This window comes from Leptonychotes weddellii, chromosome 2 (assembly GCF_054177405.1).
Source record: "Leptonychotes weddellii isolate Sample4059 chromosome 2, ASM5417740v2, whole genome shotgun sequence".
NCBI classification, from domain to species: Eukaryota; Metazoa; Chordata; class Mammalia; order Carnivora; family Phocidae; genus Leptonychotes; species Leptonychotes weddellii.
This window is the reverse complement of record NC_138370.1, coordinates 31,112,816-31,132,279: the sequence shown is the minus strand read 5'-3', so window position 1 is coordinate 31,132,279 and position 19,464 is coordinate 31,112,816. Positions and strand designations below refer to the sequence as shown.

At 36.0% G+C, this 19,464-nt stretch overlaps 1 non-coding gene across 1 annotated transcript in view; it reads left to right on the top strand.

Annotated features, from left to right (window-relative positions):
* Positions 1 to 19,464, top strand: part of LOC102733702 (uncharacterized) — a 111,101-nt gene that overhangs the window by 60,594 nt on the left and 31,043 nt on the right. The window contains exon 2 of the transcript XR_014141515.1: positions 11,521 to 11,617. This is a non-coding gene — a transcript (uncharacterized LOC102733702). The remainder of the gene's footprint in view (positions 1 to 11,520; positions 11,618 to 19,464) is intronic.

Sequence of the window (19,464 nt, the reverse complement as noted above, 5' to 3'; positions counted from 1 at the left end):
GTGTCTAAGTGTTGGTGCCACAGCTTCAAGAATATGGGTGACCTTGCACCAGCTTCCCACACCCACATCTAGCCCTGGATTCAGCAACACCAAAAGTGGAGATCGGTGGGAGCAGGAGATATCCATGGTCCTGGTTCCTACCCTGTGCATCAGGGTGAGATACCAGCTCATCAATGCTCTGACATCAAGAAGTTCTAACTTCTATATTCTCTTCCCTTTACCTATACCATCTCCATAGATGATCTAACCATTCCTACAGTTTTAACTGCCACCAACATTTTGATGACTTCCTGGTTTACCCGAATATTCCTTGGCCTGGATTTTCTATGATTTATGTTAATGTGCTGGAACTGGAATGACACAGACATCAAAAGCATGCCACTAGCACTCTGCCCCTCACCAATGACAGACTTGGCTAATAGATGATGGCGATCTTTCTTTATCATCTGGAAGGAGGGCTCATAATCTTTTCATAGCACTCTGGCAGCCACTACCAACCAATGAGAATTGATACATGAGCTGCATTATATTTTCTATCCCTAGAGGAATAGGTAGAATTCACTGAGATGGAGTTTAATGGGGATAAGCAGGAACATCTAAATAATCAAATATAAAATTAGAGGAAATGAAAATTTGGCTTAGCAGAAACCTGTGTGGAAAAGACTAATTGATTGACAGTAGGTTCAATGTAAGTACATATTTCAGTGGGTCATTTTTGCCATACACACACACACTCTCTCTCAAAGCTTTAAAAGTATTGTTAGGGCGCCTGGGTGGCTCAGTTGGTTAAGCGACTGCCTTTGGCTCAGGTCATGATCCTGGAGTCCCGGGATCGAGTCCCGCATCGGGCTCCCTGCTCGGCAGGGAGTCTGCTTCTCCCTCTGACCCTCCTCCCTCTCATGCTCTCTGTCTCTCATTCTCTCTGTCTCAAATAAATAAATAAATAAATAAATCTTAAAAGTATTGTTAGAATTAATGCTGCACAAGGGCTGTGACCATCCTGCTATGTGTTGTATACTGATGAAACCACACTAGAGACTTGGCCTTCAGTTTGAGGGTTATAGCTTAAGAATGCCATCAACAAACAGGAAATGCCATTCAGAAGGTAATAATAGAGACCATGCAGGGAACTTCAACGTATGTTATAATGAAGAACATTGTTGAAGTGCCAATAGACTTTCAGCCTGGTAAACAGAACCTTAGGGGACATGATAACTTTCCTCAAGACTGTGATGTAAATACATATTGAAGAGATGGTAATAAACTTGTGCACAGAACAGAACTGAGGCCAGTGGCTGAAGTCAGCCATATTTAAAAAAGAACACCTCCAAGTGCAAGCCAATACAAACAATTCTGCTTATAAAAAACTTCATGCGTTCACCATGGGGCTTTGGACCATATCAATGGTTTCTCCAAAATTTGCACCTTAGGGAGCTTTAGAAAATGTAGATTTCTAGGTTCCACTCTGGATTTATTGAATCACAGTCACCTGGAATTTGTGTTAACAACTTGCACTTGATTCTCTAGTGGCCAATGTGAGGACCACTGGACTAGATGAGCCCTAAAGAGCCTTTTGTATTTCTGTGACTTCATTCCTAGTCACCTGTCACAGGAGGCGGAATGCATAATGGTTAGGAGCTTGACTCCTGAGCGGAATGCATGGGTTCAAAATCCAGCTGTGTCTCCAACCAGCTCTGTGATTTTAAGTCTCTGTACCTCAATTTCCTCATCTGTTAAATCAGGATAATGGTAGTGTCTGCTCATAGGGTGTTGCAAAGAGTAAATGGGTAAAGTGAGCACAATGGTGCTTATGTATGGCATATATAATGTAAGTATTAGCTACTATTTTTTATACTGGAAGATGACAAATCCATTTAGAGGACCATTTGATTAATGAGTGTGTAAGAAGTAGAGGAGAAAGAAATAATTCAAAATCAAATGCCTTATTTTTTTTTACTTTTATATTATTAATCATCTTTCAAAATGGTCCCAGCTTTAGTAAGCACTGTAATACAGAACATATGGAAATATTTCTTGGTGTGTTACAAGGTTATCAAAGCATAAATAGGAAAATGAAATTTAATTTCTAGGAATGTAAAACAATAGAATTTGTAGGGTGTAAATGAAGAGGAACAGAAACTGGCAGAACTTGAGTCTTTAGTTTGCTGAGGTTTTTGTGTAAAACCACATCCATTAAATTTTCTTAATAAAATGAAATATAAGGATCTTGGGTATACAAATCTGGTGAATTTTGGTAAATGAATATACACCCTGTAACTACCATTCCAATCGGGTACTTTGCTCTGGAAAATTTTCCTGTGCCTCCTTCCAGTCAATCCACTTCCCAAAGACAACACTGTTCTGAATTCTGTTATTAGAGAACAGCTTTGCTGTTGTTGAGCTTTATATGAGTGAGATCATACAGTATGTGCTCCTTTGTGTCTGACTTCTTTACCTACATGTTATGTTTTTGAGACTCATTGATGTTGTTGCATAAATTAGGTTTTTTGTATTATTTTTTTTATTTTTATTTTTTGGTTTCTAGTTACTATTCCATTGTATGAATATATCATAATTTGCCTATCAATTCATGTTGATGAACATTTAGATTGTTTTGAGATTTTGGCTATTAGACATAAAGCTGCTATAAACATTCTTGTACAAGTCTTTTATATATATATATATATGTATATATATATATACTAAGTTTTTGTGTCTCTGGGATAAATAATCTAGGAATAGAATTTCTGAGTCTTGGGGTAAATATCTGATTAACTTTATAAGAAACTGACAGCTTTCCCAGGTAGTTTTACCATTTTTGCAATCTCCTCCAGAAGGTCTGAGAATTCCAGTTGTTTTACATGGACATTTACATTTGGTATTGTTGTTTTATTTGATGTTAGCATTTGTAGTGGACATGAGATAGTATTTAGTTGTTCTTTTGATTTTTATTTCCCTGGTGACAAATGATGTTGAGCACCTTTTCATGTGCTTATTGATCATTTTTATATCTTCTTTTATGACTAATCTGATCAAGTATTTTGTCCTTTGAAAAATTGTGTTGTATATCTTTTTATTATTGACATGTATGTAGGAGTTGTTTGCATAATCTGCTATTGCACTTGTGCTGTATCAGATGTAAGTATTACAAATATTTTTCTTGTCTCTAAGATGTGGCTCACCTTTTTGTTTTCTTTATGGTGTCTTTTTATAAGCAGAAGCTTTCTTTTTTTATAAAATCCAATTTATCATTTTTTTATGTTTAATATGTTTTGTTCCCTAGGAAATCTGTGCCTATGCCAAGTTCATCAAGCTATTCTCCTATATTTTCCTAGAAGCGTTATAGTTTTAGCTTTTGCATTGAAATCTATAATTAATCTTAATTGTGTCTTAATTAATCTAAATTAATCTAAAGTGTGCTGTGAGGCATAGGTTGATGTTCATCTTTCTGTTTCATACATTTATCTGGTTGTTCTAGCACTGTTTGTTGAAAAAGACTTCTTTCCCCCATTGAATTGCCTTGACACCTTTATTGAAAATCAATGTAAGTGGTCAAAAGGTACAAATTTCTAGTTATAAAATAAATAACTACTGGGGATGTGATGTACAACGTGAGGACTATGTTTAGCAGTGCTACATGGTATATTCGAAAGTGGCTAAAAAGGTAGATCCTGAAAGATCTCATAATAAGAAAAATCTATTTTTTCTTTTCTCTTTCCTTTAATTTTTTTTTATCTATATGAGATGATGGATGTTAACTAAACTTATTGCGGTGATCATTTTACAATATATGTATGTCAAGTCATTATGGGGTACACCTTAAACTTCTACAGGGATGTATGTCAATTATATTTCAATAAAACTGGAAAAAATATCAATTGATCCTTTGTGTGTACACCTAGTTCTGGTGTTCCATTGTGTTCCATTGATACAATTATTGTGTTCTCTCTCTATTGTGTTCCATTGATACACTTTATCCATCCTAATGCTAATGCAACACTGTTATGATTACATCAACTTTTGTAGTAAATCTTGATATCCTCAAGTGCGAGTCCTCAAAATTTTCTTTTTTCAAATTGTTTTGGCCATTTTAGGTACTTAGATTTCCACACAAGTTTTAGAATCCACTTGTCTATTTCTATGAAGAGCCTGTAGAAATTCTGATCGAGTTTGCATTGAATCTATAGGAGAACTGGTGTCTTAATGGTAATTATTCTTTTGGTTCATGAATATGGTATATTCTGTCCCTATTTAGGTAGCTCTTAATTTCTCTCAACAATGTTTTGTAGCTCTCAGTCTTGTACAGCTTTTGTTAAAATTATTCCTGTTATTCCTAAGTGTTTTAAAATATTTTTGATACTATTATAATGGTATTTTTTTTTTTAAAGATTTTATTTATTTGGGACAGAGAGAATGAGAGAGAGAGAGCACATGAGAGGGGGGAGGGTCAGAGGGAGAAGCAGACTCCCTGCCGAGCAGGGAGCCCGATGCGGGACTCGATCCAGGGACTCCAGGATCATGACCTGAGCCGAAGGCAGTCGTTTAACCAACTGAGCCACCCAGGCGCCCTATTATAATGGTATTTTTCATTTTTATTTTCCAGTGTTTGAAGCTATTTTAAGAATGTAATTTTTTTTTTCTTTTTGGCACTGGCTTTGTGTATGGTGACCTTTCTAAACTCACTTATTTTAGTAGTTATTTTATAGGTCCCTTAGGATCTTTTTATAAGCAATCATATCCTCTATGAATAAAGACAATTTTACTTCTTCATTTCCAAATCTGCAGGCCATTCATTCTTTCTTTCTTTTTTATTTTTTTTTTAACTGCACTGCCTAGAATCTCTGCTTCAAGGTTGTATACAAATTACAAGAGTGACATTCTTGGCTTTTTTCTGATTTTAGGAAACTGTTCAATATTTCACCATTTAATATATTAGCTGTAGGTTTTTGATAGATGCTCTTTATTAAATTAAGGAAGTTCTTTTCTACTATGCTGAAAATTTTGATCATTAATGGATATCAAAATTTGTCACATGCTCTTTTCTGCATCTATTAAGACTATATTATATTCTCATTTTGTGTGTTAATGTAGTGAATTATATTATTTGATTTTTAAATGTTAAACCATTCTTAACTTCCTGGAATAAACAAACTTGGTTATGATGGAACTGATATGTGTACATAGGTACACACACATCTATATCTGTTTATGTGTTTCTAATTTTTAAAGGATTTTTTTGGTCATATTCATGACAAATATTGGCTTGCAATTTTATTGTCTTTTAGAGTCTATCAGCATTTTTATCGGTGTTGTGTTGGCTCAAAAATGAGTATGGAAATATTTCTTCCTCTGTTTACTGAAAGAGTTTGTGTAAGTTGATATTATGCAATCATTTAATGTTTGATAGAATTGTCCAAGGAACTTTCTGGTTCTAGAGCTTTCTTTGTGGGAAAATTTTGGACAAGAAATTCACTTTTATTAGTAGATAAATTGCTATCCTGATTTTCTATTTCATCATATGTTAGCTTTGGTAAATTGAATTTTTAAAGACATTTGTCCATCTCATATACTTGGTCAGATTTACTGGCATAACATTGTTCATGATATTCTTTCTCTTATTATCCTTTTAAAATGCCTGTAGGACCTGTATTAATAACAGTTCTTTGATTTTCAAAATTTATGTTCCTTGTTTTTTATAACCTCCAACAGATTTGCTATGATACATGCATTAATCCTTTCTAAAAAGCAGATCTGGGTTTTGTTATTTTTTTCTGTAATTTGTTTCTATTGTATCAATTTCTACCTTTTATTATTTCTTTTCTTCTACTTGGTTTTGGTTTAATGTATTTGTTTTTTTCTAGTTTCAGAGGATTTAAACTTTGACCATTGATTTTGAGCCTCTCTTCCTTTCTGGTATGAAGCTATGCATTTCCCTCTAAAAACTGATTAAAGACTGATTAACTGATTAATATGTAATATTGTCATTATCATTCAATTCAAAATATTTCCTAATTTCCATTTGGATTTTTTCTTTGAGCACAGGTTATTTATAAGTATTTTAGTCCTTTTTATAAATATTACCATTATTTATCTATTTCAATTGCAGTCAAAGAAACCACTCTACAAAATATAATTTCTTGAAATTTAATACAATTTTTAAATGGCTCATCATATTCCTTTAGTTTACTTCTTATATATACTTGAAAAGTTTGTGTATTCTGCAATTGTTGAGTGTAGTGTTCTATAAATATCAGTTAGTACATAATGGTTGATAGTTTTATTTAGATGTTTTAAACTTTACTGACTTTTTTGTCTTACTGTTTTATCAACTACTGAGAGAGTAATGTCAAAATCTCCTATTATTATGGACTTGTCTATTTCTTCCTCTCTTTCTACCAGTTCTTGTCTCCTGTATCCATAAGCTTATTATTAGCTAAATTGCACTTAGAATTGTTAGGTTCTCCTGATGAATTCCTCACTTTATCATTATAAAACACCCTCCTTATATCTGGCAATATTTCTTATCTTGAAATCTATTTTGCCTGATATTAACATGGCACCTCCACTTCGTATGCTTATTGCTTGCATGGTATGTCTTTTTCTGTCCCTTTACTTTTAACCTATAAGTGTACAAAATATACCTCTGGGACAGTATGTATTTAAATCTTGCTTTTTATCTAGACTGATAATTTCTGCCTTTTAAATGTTTGGTCCAGTTATATATAATGTAATTATTGATATGGTTGAATTTAATTAAACCATTTGCTATTTATTTTCTATTTTTTTCCATCTGTTTTCTATTTTCCTATTTTTTCTTGCCTTCTTCTGGGTTAGTCAAATATTTTTTATTATCCTATATAATTTTTTCCATAGGCTCTTTAGCTTTATATTTTTGTATTTGTTTCTAGGGAATTATAATATTCATCCTTGAATGACCACTGTCTATTTATAACTAATATTTACCATTTTATGTAAAATATGATCTTTTAACAGTATTGTTCTGCTTGTATCCATTCTTGTGCTATTGTTGTCATATATGTAACATATAAATACATTATAATAAACACCATAATACACAATACGATGTTATAGTTTTTTTAAATTGTTTTCTGTCTTCAAATAAATTTAGAGGAATAAAAAAGATAGATACCCATATATTAATCATTTATGGTATTCTTCATTTTTTCCTGTAGATCTGAGTTTACATCTGGTGCCATTTGCTTTCCACCTGAAGAACGTTATAAGCATTTCTGTAATGTAGGTCTGCTGGCAAACTATTCTCTTAGTTTTTGTCTATTGAAAATGTTGTTATTCCACTTTCTATTTTGAAGGATATTTTTGTAGAATATAGAATTCTGGGTTGGCAGTGCTTTGTTTTGTTTGTTTTTTGAACAGTCCTAGCCCATTTTCATTCCTGGCCGTCTCTGCTTACTATTCACTCTCCCTGGACAACTCTCTAACCAGTTTTTCACATCACAGCCTAAGTCTTATCCCTCTGGTTTCATTTCACACTTCTCAGAGAACTCTGTCCAAAATCACCCTTCCTGCCCGTTTCTCTCATTACCTGTGTACATCCTGAGTGACACCTTCACAATCTATAATAATGTGTTTATTTGTTTACTTGTTTATTTTCTTTGAACCTGACTAGCTCCATCAAAAATTATTTGGTCTGTTTTATTCTCTGCTACATTCTTGGCATTGAGCAAAATTACCTGGCATTGTAATAAAGGTGCAATGATGTTTCTGTAATGTAAAGGGGATCCAAGTGAAGTTGCAGGGCATCTAAAGTCTGGCTTTGTGAGACTTGAAAAGACACATTGAGTAGTCCCATACTGCTAAACACTCCAGGACCATCTGTTTTACACACTGCTAAGAATATAAACACAAAAGTGATGCATCTTCAAGAAGCTTTCCCAGATTCTCTGAGTTAGAAACAATCTCCTCCTCTATTCCCATACATTCCACTCCTCCTGACTGTGGTACTTTTTATGATCTACCTTACACTGTTGCTATTTGTATACATGCCTTCTCTCTCCAAGTGGACGGCCATCTCCTTGCAGCAGTGACTATATTTTCCAACACATACCAGCAATCCTGCAGAAATAACCTTTAGGTATGCAAAGGTTTCAGGATACTCTTAATACGGTATTGCACTGAAAATGAGTTGCATAAGAAAGTTAGCATTTTTGTTTAATAAGATTCTCTAGTTCTCTGAGGAAAAAGGAGGAGTTAATCCAAACTAATTAGGATTTCAACTGAGTATTAATAAAGGCCTAACTTCCCACCGAGGACACTGTGTCATGTGTGGGAGAGGACTCCTCTGCCCCTTCTCTGCCTTTGTTCGTGTTTATTCCCACTGCCTTTCTAGTTTATGCTTCCTGTAGTTTACACTGTAATAAAGTGCCAGATATTTCCTGCCCACGCCTCTGTTGAGCTGCAGAGCATGAGAACTGTAATGAAAAGCACAGATCAGAATATTTTTTAGATTTGTTGGTGATCTTAAAAATGCCCATTTTTAAACATAAATATTTATGTCAGTTGCCAAGCTGAACCTCCATTTGTTATGAGGTGAACTTTGATTAGTCTGTAGTCTGAAGAGGACCCGTATAAATAGTAGTTAGCGTTTATTATGATGGCAGTGATGGAAAACCCAGGGAGGAAGGCCTGAAGCTGGTTTTCATATTCTGATTCCATGCATAAAAGAAGGAATGGACCAGCCCTGGAGAAACATTCAAACAGCTCACATGCTTGTTGTGACAACTTATGTTCTCTGGTTTTGGGGACTATGGTCATCTTTCTGAGTCATGCACACCTGTGAAATGGAAAGGTGATGTAAACACAGCTCTTCTTTATGGCCTACCTTTCTTTTCTTTTCTTTTCAGCTGAAAAGAGTTCTTTACTCTCATTCCTAGATACATAAAAGTTAATTAATTGATCTATCCAAGATAGTAAAATAATTTTTCACTTATCTCCAAACTTAATTAAAAGTTAGTTTTTTCCCCTCCCTCAGGTCAGATCTGCTTGGGCTGCCTATTTGCTGTGAGAAAAGAGAGTTCAGTAGGCTCCTCTCTTTTTCTCTGCCCAGGGCTCTTGCTTTTGTTCCAGGGTTTTCTTTTATCCCTTTAGCTCAGAAGGTTGCCTCAGGTTCCTCCAAGGCTGAGGGATACAGAGTCTCAGGTTATAAATGCAAGGGGGATAAAAGTTGACTTGATAGACAAACATAGATGCTGCCAGATCCAGCAGGGGCTGCAAACTGACTCTTCTTTTCATGGCTTTTCAGGAACTCAGCATTACTTGATATGGGCTAAGTATTTCCTCTGGGGTCACTTTAAGCCTCTAGATATCCCGCTGAACATTTTTAGCATCTTTCTGTTGAGGTCTTACTGTCCCCAACTCCAATATCCAAAACATCACCAAACCAGCTCTGCTCATACACAGGACACACATGGGTCTGTGGGAAGCTGTCACGTATCTCTTACTCTGACAAGCTGTGAGAATACATGCCCAATCCTGCCACCTTTCTTGCTTTGCCATCAAAGTTGCTAACTGGCTACAGACTCCAGCATTTTGAATCTTGCAGGGGTTATAAAGAGTCCAGTACATGGCTTCCCAAGTGCAAGAAGGCACGTCTAAAGCTCTTTAGGGAGTTAGTTCCACTGAAGTCTTTTCCCATAGGTTTGAGGTGAGAGAGAAGGACAAATCCAATTCGCAAGGAGGAGGGTAAGTAAAACAGTACAATATGACTCCTTTAAGAAATCTTCTACCTATTTCTTTCTTTCTTCTTCAACCTCTTTTTTAGACTGGTGGTGGGTGGTCAGCTTGGGATTAGAAATTGGTTCTTGACTATTTTCTTTGGATGGTTTGAACTGGGACTCTCATACTTCACTTTAGTAATGTGGGTGTAGGGCTTCAACTTAGGGCTTCATCTGTGACATTGAGGAAAAAGATAATTCCATTTTAACATCACTTTGAAATCATAGTAATAGCTAATTTATATTGATCACTTATTATGTACCAGATACTTTTTCATACATGCTTTGTCTCACTCAGGCCTTCCCACAATCCTTTAAGGAAAGGGAAGTCCAGAGAAGTTAACTAATTTGTATATAGTCACCCAGGTTGTAGGTTACACAATTCTACCAACACTGTGCATTATTTTCCTTTTAGAAAAATGAGAATGATTTTGTCTCTTAGAAAGGAAATGCTATGCATTCATCAGGGAAAAAAGTGCTATGGCTGTTTATAATTCTGGCTTTACAATGGTAAGACATAGAGTGTTGGAGCAAAATTAGTAACAACTGTCACTTGATAAGCATTTTAATACATTTTATTTGCCTAATTCTCACAACAACCTGGTGATGTGAATGGCTTTGTCTTCATGTTGAGGCCAGGAAGAAATTGCATGATTTCCCCTAGATCATACAATGAGGAATGATTGGAGCCAAGATTTAAATTCAAACTTTCAGATCATGACTCACAGTTTACTTTTCTATCTATTCTGATGGGACACACTAGCAGAAGGAACGTGTTTCATGTGGGTCTCTGAGCTATGGCAAATGTTTAAAGTTTGGTTAAAGCTACTTTCTAACATGTTTGACTCTAGATGAATCAATATTATAAAGAAGTCAACATTTTTAAATTTTTTTTTAAAGATTTTATTTATTTATTTGAGAGAGAGAATGAGAGAGAGAGAGCACATGAGAGGGGGGAGGGTCAGAGGGAGAAGCAGACTCCCCGCCGAGCAGGGAGCCCGATGCGGGACTCGATCCCGGGACTCCAGGATCATGACCTGAGCCGAAGGCAGTCGCTCAACCAACTGAGCACCCAGGTGCCCAAGAAGTCAACATTTTTACTAAACTCCTTGAAAGCAAGAGCATCTTATTCATCTCAGAATCCCTAGTGCCTGGTCCAAAGTTGATAATTAATGAATGAATTGAATGATTTAAATTAATAAATTAATGAGTAACTTTCTTTTAAACTCTTTGGTGGAAAGTAAGCTTTTATGTGAATTAGATTATTATCCATCTCTTGGGTATTTACATTTTATAAGATGATCCTGGAAGAATTCAAATGAATGAGGTCTAAAGCTGAATTTGTGATTTTGCCATTGGAATAGGGTTGAAAGAGTGATACAGAATTTTTCTCTGGAGTCCCAAATTTCATTGCAGATATGACAGCATACCATGTCTATATGCCTTAAGGAAAAAGTACAATTGTCTTTGGGTTACAAAATGTCCAGAAACATTGTATCTCAGGAAGCATGTCCCCCCCACCACCACTTTTTAAAATAATGTTCAATTTACCACGTCCTAATAATTTTAGGCATCCAGAAATGGAGCAGCCTGCTTCTAACTTCTACTAAGGGAGATGTTGGCTGGGCTCTGTAAGGAGGATTGAAGTGTTGGTGGGGTAGATCAGATGCCCTGTGAGATACTCTGTCCTGAACTTCTAGAGATTCTGGGATTCATTCAGGTAGTGATGGCAAAGATGCAGCTAATCAAGCCCGTCTGTTGTCCACAGGTCTGAGGCGCAATTACAGATGTACCATCTGCAGTGTCTCTCTAAACTCCATAGAACAGTATCATGCCCACCTGAAAGGATCTAAACACCAGACCAAGTAGGTACTTTCATGCTTTCACCCTTCAGTCCTTCTGTATATAATTTATAGCATGGTGAAAAAAAGGCTAAACATTTTACTTATTTCAAAATAAGTCAATAGAAACGACATCTCTTTATCTCCAAAGCTCCCCTGATATTTATGCTGAAACCTCTAGGGTCTGCCTCGCACAACTTAAAGAATGGCTTCTCCTTTTTCGGCACAAGTAATGACAGGCTCTTTTGTTTGCTTGTTTTCATTCTTTAATTTTTTTCAAGAACAGTTCAGCACATTTTCACAAACTTCGGGAAACTTTTAGATCTATACTAAGTGTTTTTAAATAAACAATGTTATCTTTGTTTGGAGGATGTGCCAGACTTCGGTGTTGTGAAGTCAAATTCCATGAATGTCTTCTACCACTTAACATTTCTAGGTGAATATTATTGATTAGTATAGAAACCTAACAAATCCTCTGGTATATTCACATGCATGGCTATTTCCAATTAAATGGCAGCTCGTTCTATTTTTCCTCCCAAATTCTCAAAGTTTTAAACCAGAAAAGGCTATTGGGCATAATTTCAACTATATTACACTGTGCATCTTTTAAAAAAAATCAGTGATGTTAGCTTTGTAAGTATTTAAAATAGCTGCTAGGACTACTAATAAAATCTAATAAAATAGGAAAAAACAAAGAATATCTCAAAAATATATAATTTTCTTGAGGGTAATTGTTTTAATTTCTCTCATATTCATTAGCAGAATCATTCAACAGATTTGACTGTATCAAGGCCTCATGAATAATGAATGATTCAGTCAACAAACATTTATTAAATGCCCACTACATGTCAGACTCTGAGGTGTGCCCTGGGGAAGAAAAGGTGATTGAATTAGGCCTTTCCCTTGCGGAGCTCCCTTCCAGGCTGGAGAAACAGCCATGTGAACACAGGGATTATTCTCTGATACTGTGTACACCCAGAGCTTTGAGTACCCAGGAGGGAGCAACCAGGGCAAGATTGACAGAGACATCTGTACAGAGCCTGCGCACATAAATGAGGTCGTGGTCTGATTTTGCTCACCATCCTAATAACCATGGTGCCTAGTATGGCACTCAATACATATGAAGGGCTTCATAAACATTTCTGATTGAATGAATGTGTGATTTTAAAAGATGAGTAACAATTTTCCAAGCAGGGATTTGAGGAAGGTGCATTCCAGGCAAGGACATTTTTTTGCAAAGATATAAAGATGTAGGTCACAGGGGTCTGGAATAGGTGAGGAAATTTAAGCCCAGAGTTAGATATGGACTCTCAGAGTTTCCTCAATTTGTGCCATCTCATGAGTCAAAGTCCCTTTCATGGCTTGCTTTACTCCGATCCATCCCCAGAGGATTTTATCAAGGTAATTCTCCAAAACATAATATTTTCTCTGATTTGTAATGGAGTACCTAGAGCACTTGTATTGAATATTGGACACTGCTGCCCCCACCCCAAACAGTCTATCCATTGTGTCTCTAACTAGCATGTTGTAAGAGGCACCAAATGCATTCTAATCCACATGCGTCTGATGGACACAGAGATACATTGTAAGTAGCTACAACAATAAATGATAATCTTTTAGGGACATGAATTTATTGCTCTTAATAAATAGAAAATGGTAGACAATAGTGACTTTAAGTGGCACAAATTCTGTAAGTAAATAATGCAAATTGTATCTCCAACTTCAGGAAAATATCTACCTCTCTATGTGTACAGGCATTTTCACATCCATCATCTCATTTAATCCCCTGAACTACCTTCAGATAAATGTCATTAACCAATTATTTTATACAAGAACATGAAGGCTAAGAAAGACCAAATAACTTACTGAACATCACCTTGCCAAAAATGGCAGAACCAGGACTGAACTTAGCAGTATCTAACTCATGCTTCTGTTTATCCCATCTCTCTGAGTTACTACAGACAGGCCTGGAATGGAGGACTGCCAATAGAGTACAATGATGAACTTTGAAAAAGAGAGCATTACTTTCTCAGTGGCTTTAATAAATATTTGTGACTATAGAAAGATGCACCTTCTACCATGCTGCCTTCTTTCCAGTAAATAAGATACTTGTCTCTACCTCAAAAGCACAAAGTTGCTCTCCTTCTGAAGAGTGAAATGAAGGAAACTGAAGAAACTAATTGCATAAGCCCTGTCCCCCCACTGACTGTTTCATCTGCCCTTATAGCTAATGGATATTGTGTGTGTGTGGGGGGGTGTATGTTTCTAAGACAGATTGTTCCATAATTTTCTTGTAATCCCTTTGTCAGGTTTGGTATCAACTTTATGCTGATCTCATTAAACAAGTTGAGAGGTTTTCCCTCTATTTCTAATCCCTGAATGAGTTTGTGGTAAACTGCTATTATTTCTTATTTAAATATTAGGAAGAATTCATTGAGAAGCCATGGAGATTATACTGTAGGAATAGTTTTATTAAAAATTTAATTTCTTTAATGAAACACTGCTCATATTTTCTATTTCTTCTTGTATCAGTTTTAAATTAGTTATTTTTCAATGAGTTTGCCATTTTATCTACATTTTTAAATGTATTGGTATAAAGTTGTTCATGATATCCCCTAATTTTATTTATAATTGTCTGTAGGATAGTTTTCATTCCTGACATTATTTGTCTCTTCCTTTTTAAAAAAAAATTGTGATCATTTTTGTTAGAAGTTTATCAATCCTTATTAGTCTTTTTGACGAATGAATGTTAGGGTTTGTTGATTTTCGCTGGGTATAGTTCTTTTCTGCCATTAAAAAATTCTTTTCTTTCTACTCCCTGTGGATTTAATTTGCATTTCCCCCAGCTTCCTCTCAGGAAAGTGTAGGTCATCAATTTTCCAGTGTTTCCTTTCTTCTAATATATGCATTCAAGGCTCTCAATGTTCCTCAACAGATTGTTTTAGCTATAATCCACAAGTTATTTTTTTGTATCCTAGAGATTTTAGTATGTAGTATTTTTTATTATTATTTATTTCAACTTATTTTCTGATTTTTACTGTGATTTCTTCTTTTACTCATGATTACTTAGATGTGCTTTGCCTACAACCTAATATGTGGGGAATTTTTCTATTTATATTTTGGGGGATTGATTTGTACCTGGATTCCACTGTGGTCAGAGGGCATACTCTAAATGATTTCAGTCTCCTGAAATTTGTGTAGACTTGCTCTATGCCCCAGGCAAATGTTCAATTTTGGTAAAACTTCATGTTCCCTTGAAAAGAATGTGCCTTTTTCAGTAATTGGGTAAATGGTTCTATACATCAATTAGGTCAAGCTTTTTAATCTTGTTCAATCTTCTATGTCCTTACTGATTTTTTGTCTGCTTATTACATTCATGAGAAACAGAGACTTAAAAAACTTCTGATTGTAAGTATGGATTTGCCTATGTGTCCTTTTAATTCTGTTTCTTCTCTTTATATATTTAAAGGTACACTATTAGATGCTTACAAATTTAAGAATTTTTCAAAATATTCCTATTGAATTGGCCCTTTTTATCACCTTTTGTCATCATGAAATGTCCTTTGTTAATTATAATACTTCCCTTAAAGTATACTGACATCTTCTACCCCCAATTCTTCAAAGCTTTCAAAATTTTCCCTTTAAATTTTATCCAGCTTTTATTTTTTCTCAGGTGGAAGGTTAGTATGATACAGAGCTGGAAATGGAAGTCAGCCAAATGGTTCTTAACGACTCTAATCTGACTGATTAAATCAACATAAGTATTAAGGTGTCAGTAATTCTCAAGGTCTTATATTTACATTTTTAGTAATAACTCTAGAGAGGGGTTGAGATGAGAGATTATTAAATTGTGTAGTGGAAAGAGCACTGAATTCTGAGTCAGGAGATTTTATTTCTAGTGCAACTTTGCCACTGAGTGACCAGGGGCAGTGACAAATCTTCAATTCCCTTGTAATAAGTGCTTAGTGATGACAAGAACATGACAAGTATGTGTCCACTTCCCATACCTTGCTCATGACCCTGGTATTGTTTCCTACTAATCCTGAATTCAGCCTTAACATTCTTCTCAACACAGGTCCCCAGTCAGCCTTTACCATTCTTTGGAGCTAGCACTGTTCCTCCAAAATTATGTCCACAAAATTATGTCCAGAAGCTCAGAATGTGAACTTTTCTGTAAATAAGCTCTTTGCAGATGTAAGCAGTTAATCTCAAGACGTCTCAAGAAGAAATCATTCTGGATTTGGGGTGGCCCTAAATCCAATGCATGGTGTCTTTATGAAAGGAAGGAAAGGGATATTAGGACACACTGAGAAGCAGGCCATGTGAAAACAGAGGCAGAGACTGGGATTGTTTCTACAAGCCAGGGAGCACCAGGAGCCAGCAGGGGCTGGTAGCAGCAAGGAAGGATTCTCTTCTAGAGCTTTTGGAAGGAGCTGTTGACACCTTGATTTCAGACTTCTGTCCTCTAGAACTGAGAATAGATTTCTGTTGTTTTAAGCCACCAGTCTGTGGTACTTTTTTTAAGGTAGCCCTGGGAAATGGATACATTGTGAAACCTACTTACCTTGTTTCACAAGTGTCCCTTAGTCATGTTTTTCTGGGCACCTTCTTCTCTGTCTGTGCCAATAATGGTGGTAACAATGATGATGGTGGATACCGCAAGGGTGCTACCACTGTTACTAGGCTTCTCTGTGCAACTGGGGTATAGCAACAAATTAAAATGCTCTAAAGGTGTTACTATATATAATATGCACAGCATCCTTGTTAATGACCAGAAGTTCACATCTCCTTTTTATAGGTTAGAAAACTGAGATTCACAGAAGTGACTTGTCCAAGACCCCAAAAATATTTGGTTAGCAGACCCAAGAGCAGAAGTCAGGTTATCGGCCATCAGTACGATTACTGTTACAATAATACTTAAATAACACCATTATTATCATATTGCTTTTTACTAGTAGTAAAGAGACTTTTTCTTTTTTTGGCAAATATCATAAACAGCAAAATGGCAGTCAAATTTTGCTCCACTACTAAATAACAAGAGAAATATTAAGTATCTAATGAGATTAAAGGTTTAGAAATGCAAATGACCACACTGACATATGAAGCAATTGCCTAGTAGATTTTTCAGGGTTTCCAGGGGATATAGTCTGTCAATTAGTACAAATGATTAAAATGAAATTTAAAGGCACATGGGTACATACCATAGACTAATGAGCAATTCCCCCATAATGTACTTAAATTTGAGTTTAGGGAACACTTCAAGCCTCAGGACATTATATTACCTAGAAATAATGGATATAAAAGTTATCATTACTTACTTTGGTACTTCAGTTGGTTGAAAATGAGACACAAGTGTCTAAGAGAATAAATCAGGCTGACCAAAAGTTAGTAGAAATTTCTACATGTGCTTCTCCTTTGAGAAGAAACTTTAAATGGTAATATCCATTGCTTTTTCTGCAGTTTTTCCCAACTATTATGAATCCTCCAAACAAATCCTTCATATTATTAATTTTCCCATCATATTCATTTATTTCTTAAGTGAAATAAATGGTTGAGTGATTGAATGGATATTTAGACTAATTTTCAGATCTGGAATATATTTGTTTTAAATCCCTTGGAATTTAGTTCCCGCATTTAGAATAGTAGTTAGTTATCTGAGGAGTGTATAATAATAAAGAAGGTAGTTTTACAAATATACCAACCATCAAGAACCATCTACACTTTTAATAAATAAAAGTAGTTTAAAACCCCAGGAAATATTTGGAAGCAAGCAAATAAATGAGCAACAAATCAATGAATGTATGTCTTCAAAGGCTAAAGATCTAGATATTTTTTGTGGAATTTTCAATGAGGTTTATTGGCACTAACCAAGATTTGTTTTTAAGATTTTATTTATTTATTTGAGAGAGAGAGAGAGCACACACACGAGAGTGGCAGAGAGGTAAAGGGAGAGAGAGAGAGAGAGATCCCAAGCAGACTCCCCACTGAGCAGGGAACCTGATGTGGGTCTCGATTCCCAGGACCCTGAGATCATGACCTGAGCCAAAGGCAGACGCTTAACCGACTGAGCCACCCAGGCGCCCCTAACCAAGAATTTCAATAATCAGAAGGTTTGGGACTTTGGTATTGTGCTGTATTTTTTCATAAGGAAGTTTTCTTTAGAATGTGAAACATTCTAAAAAAAATAGTTTTCTTCTCTGAAAAACATAGAATATATATATTACCAGTAACAACTGGGATAAGCAGAGCATAAGACAGGCTTTAAAACAGAACCACCTTTCCCAAAGAGGGAAAGTTATTTCCCTTCAGTTGATAATTTGTAAGTTGCTAGGAAAGGCTTGGAATCAAGGGTGAAATCTAGAACCCAAAGCAACTGCTTTGCTTGTCCCAGGTTATGATTCTGGCTGTGCAAAATGGCTCTTCTAGGAAGTGGGGCTTATGGTGTGTCACCAAGCCTTTCTAGCCAAAGGGAGTCCCAGGTGCTGTAAATAGGAACTTGCTCTATGTCCACAATAGCCAAACTGTGGAAAGAGCTGAGATGTCCATTGACAGAGGAATGGATAAAGAGGTTGTGTTTTATATATATATATATATGTGTGTGTGTGTGTATAAATATATATATATACACACACAATGGAACATTACTCAGCCATCAGAAAGGATGAATACTTACCATTTACATCGATGTGGATGGAACTGGAGGGTATTATGCTGAAGGAAATAAGTCAATCAGAGAAAGACAATTATCATATGGTTTCACTCATATGTAGAATATAAGAAACAGTGCAGAGGATCATAGGGGAAGGGAGGAAAAATTGAATGGGAAGTTATCCGAGAGGGAGACAAACCATGAGATACTCTTAACTCTAGGAAACAAACTGAGGCTTGCTGGAGGGAGGTGGGTGGGGGGATGGGGTAATTGGATAATCAGCATTAAGGAGGGCACGTGATGGGATGAACACTGGGTGTTATACACAACTGATGATTTATTGAACTCTACATCTGAAACTAATGGTGTACTAGATGTTAGCTAATTGAATTTAAATAAAAAAAAAATAGGGAGCCTGCTACAGGCATGAGGGACAGGGATGTGGCAGGCCTGTGGGTCAGAGATGTTCTCTAGCCCTGTTTTTAATAAGCAGAACATTCAAGTCCACTACTGTCAAGAGCCCTTCCTTCTTTGAGGAAGGCCTCTGATGAAACAGAGTTCAGCTTCTCAAAAGGAAGAGACAACAGCCTATAGAGAGAATTCCAGAGAAGCCAGAGAAAAGCTATACATCTCTCTATATATAGACTAATGCACAGTCCTGAAAGCTCTATTTTTCCAAGTCTCACTTGCATGCTTTTGCTATATACACCATACCTAGGGATACATTATAATTACAGTATGTGACTAGATTAGGCCCTTGCAGGCTTGAGAAGAACTAAATGGGGAACACTTTCATTCTTTCATATTACTTCTAGAATTACCAATGGCACCTAATATTCTTTAGCTCACTCATTTACTAGCTCCCTCCTTTTGGGGGGACTGATAATCACTATTTTGTCTTGCTTGAAATTTGCATAAGTCATGGCTGCCTCCAGAGTAGTTGTGAGATGATAATTTAACGTCTCGGATTTAATTGTGGACCCCACTGGATACTTCTCATGTTCTTTCATATGCTGCTTCAGTGAGTTGTCCAGGACCAATCACGAAGACTTGGTTCCGAAGAGTGCATTTGCATCAAGAAGAAAAAGAGCTGGAAGGAGGGTGGTGGAGCCCAACAGGCCTGGCCTGGGAGGCACATAGCTAAACCCCCCGTGTCAGCACCATATCTCACACCCTGTGCAGCTTTTAACAACAACAACAAAAAACTATTTTTTTTTTTTTT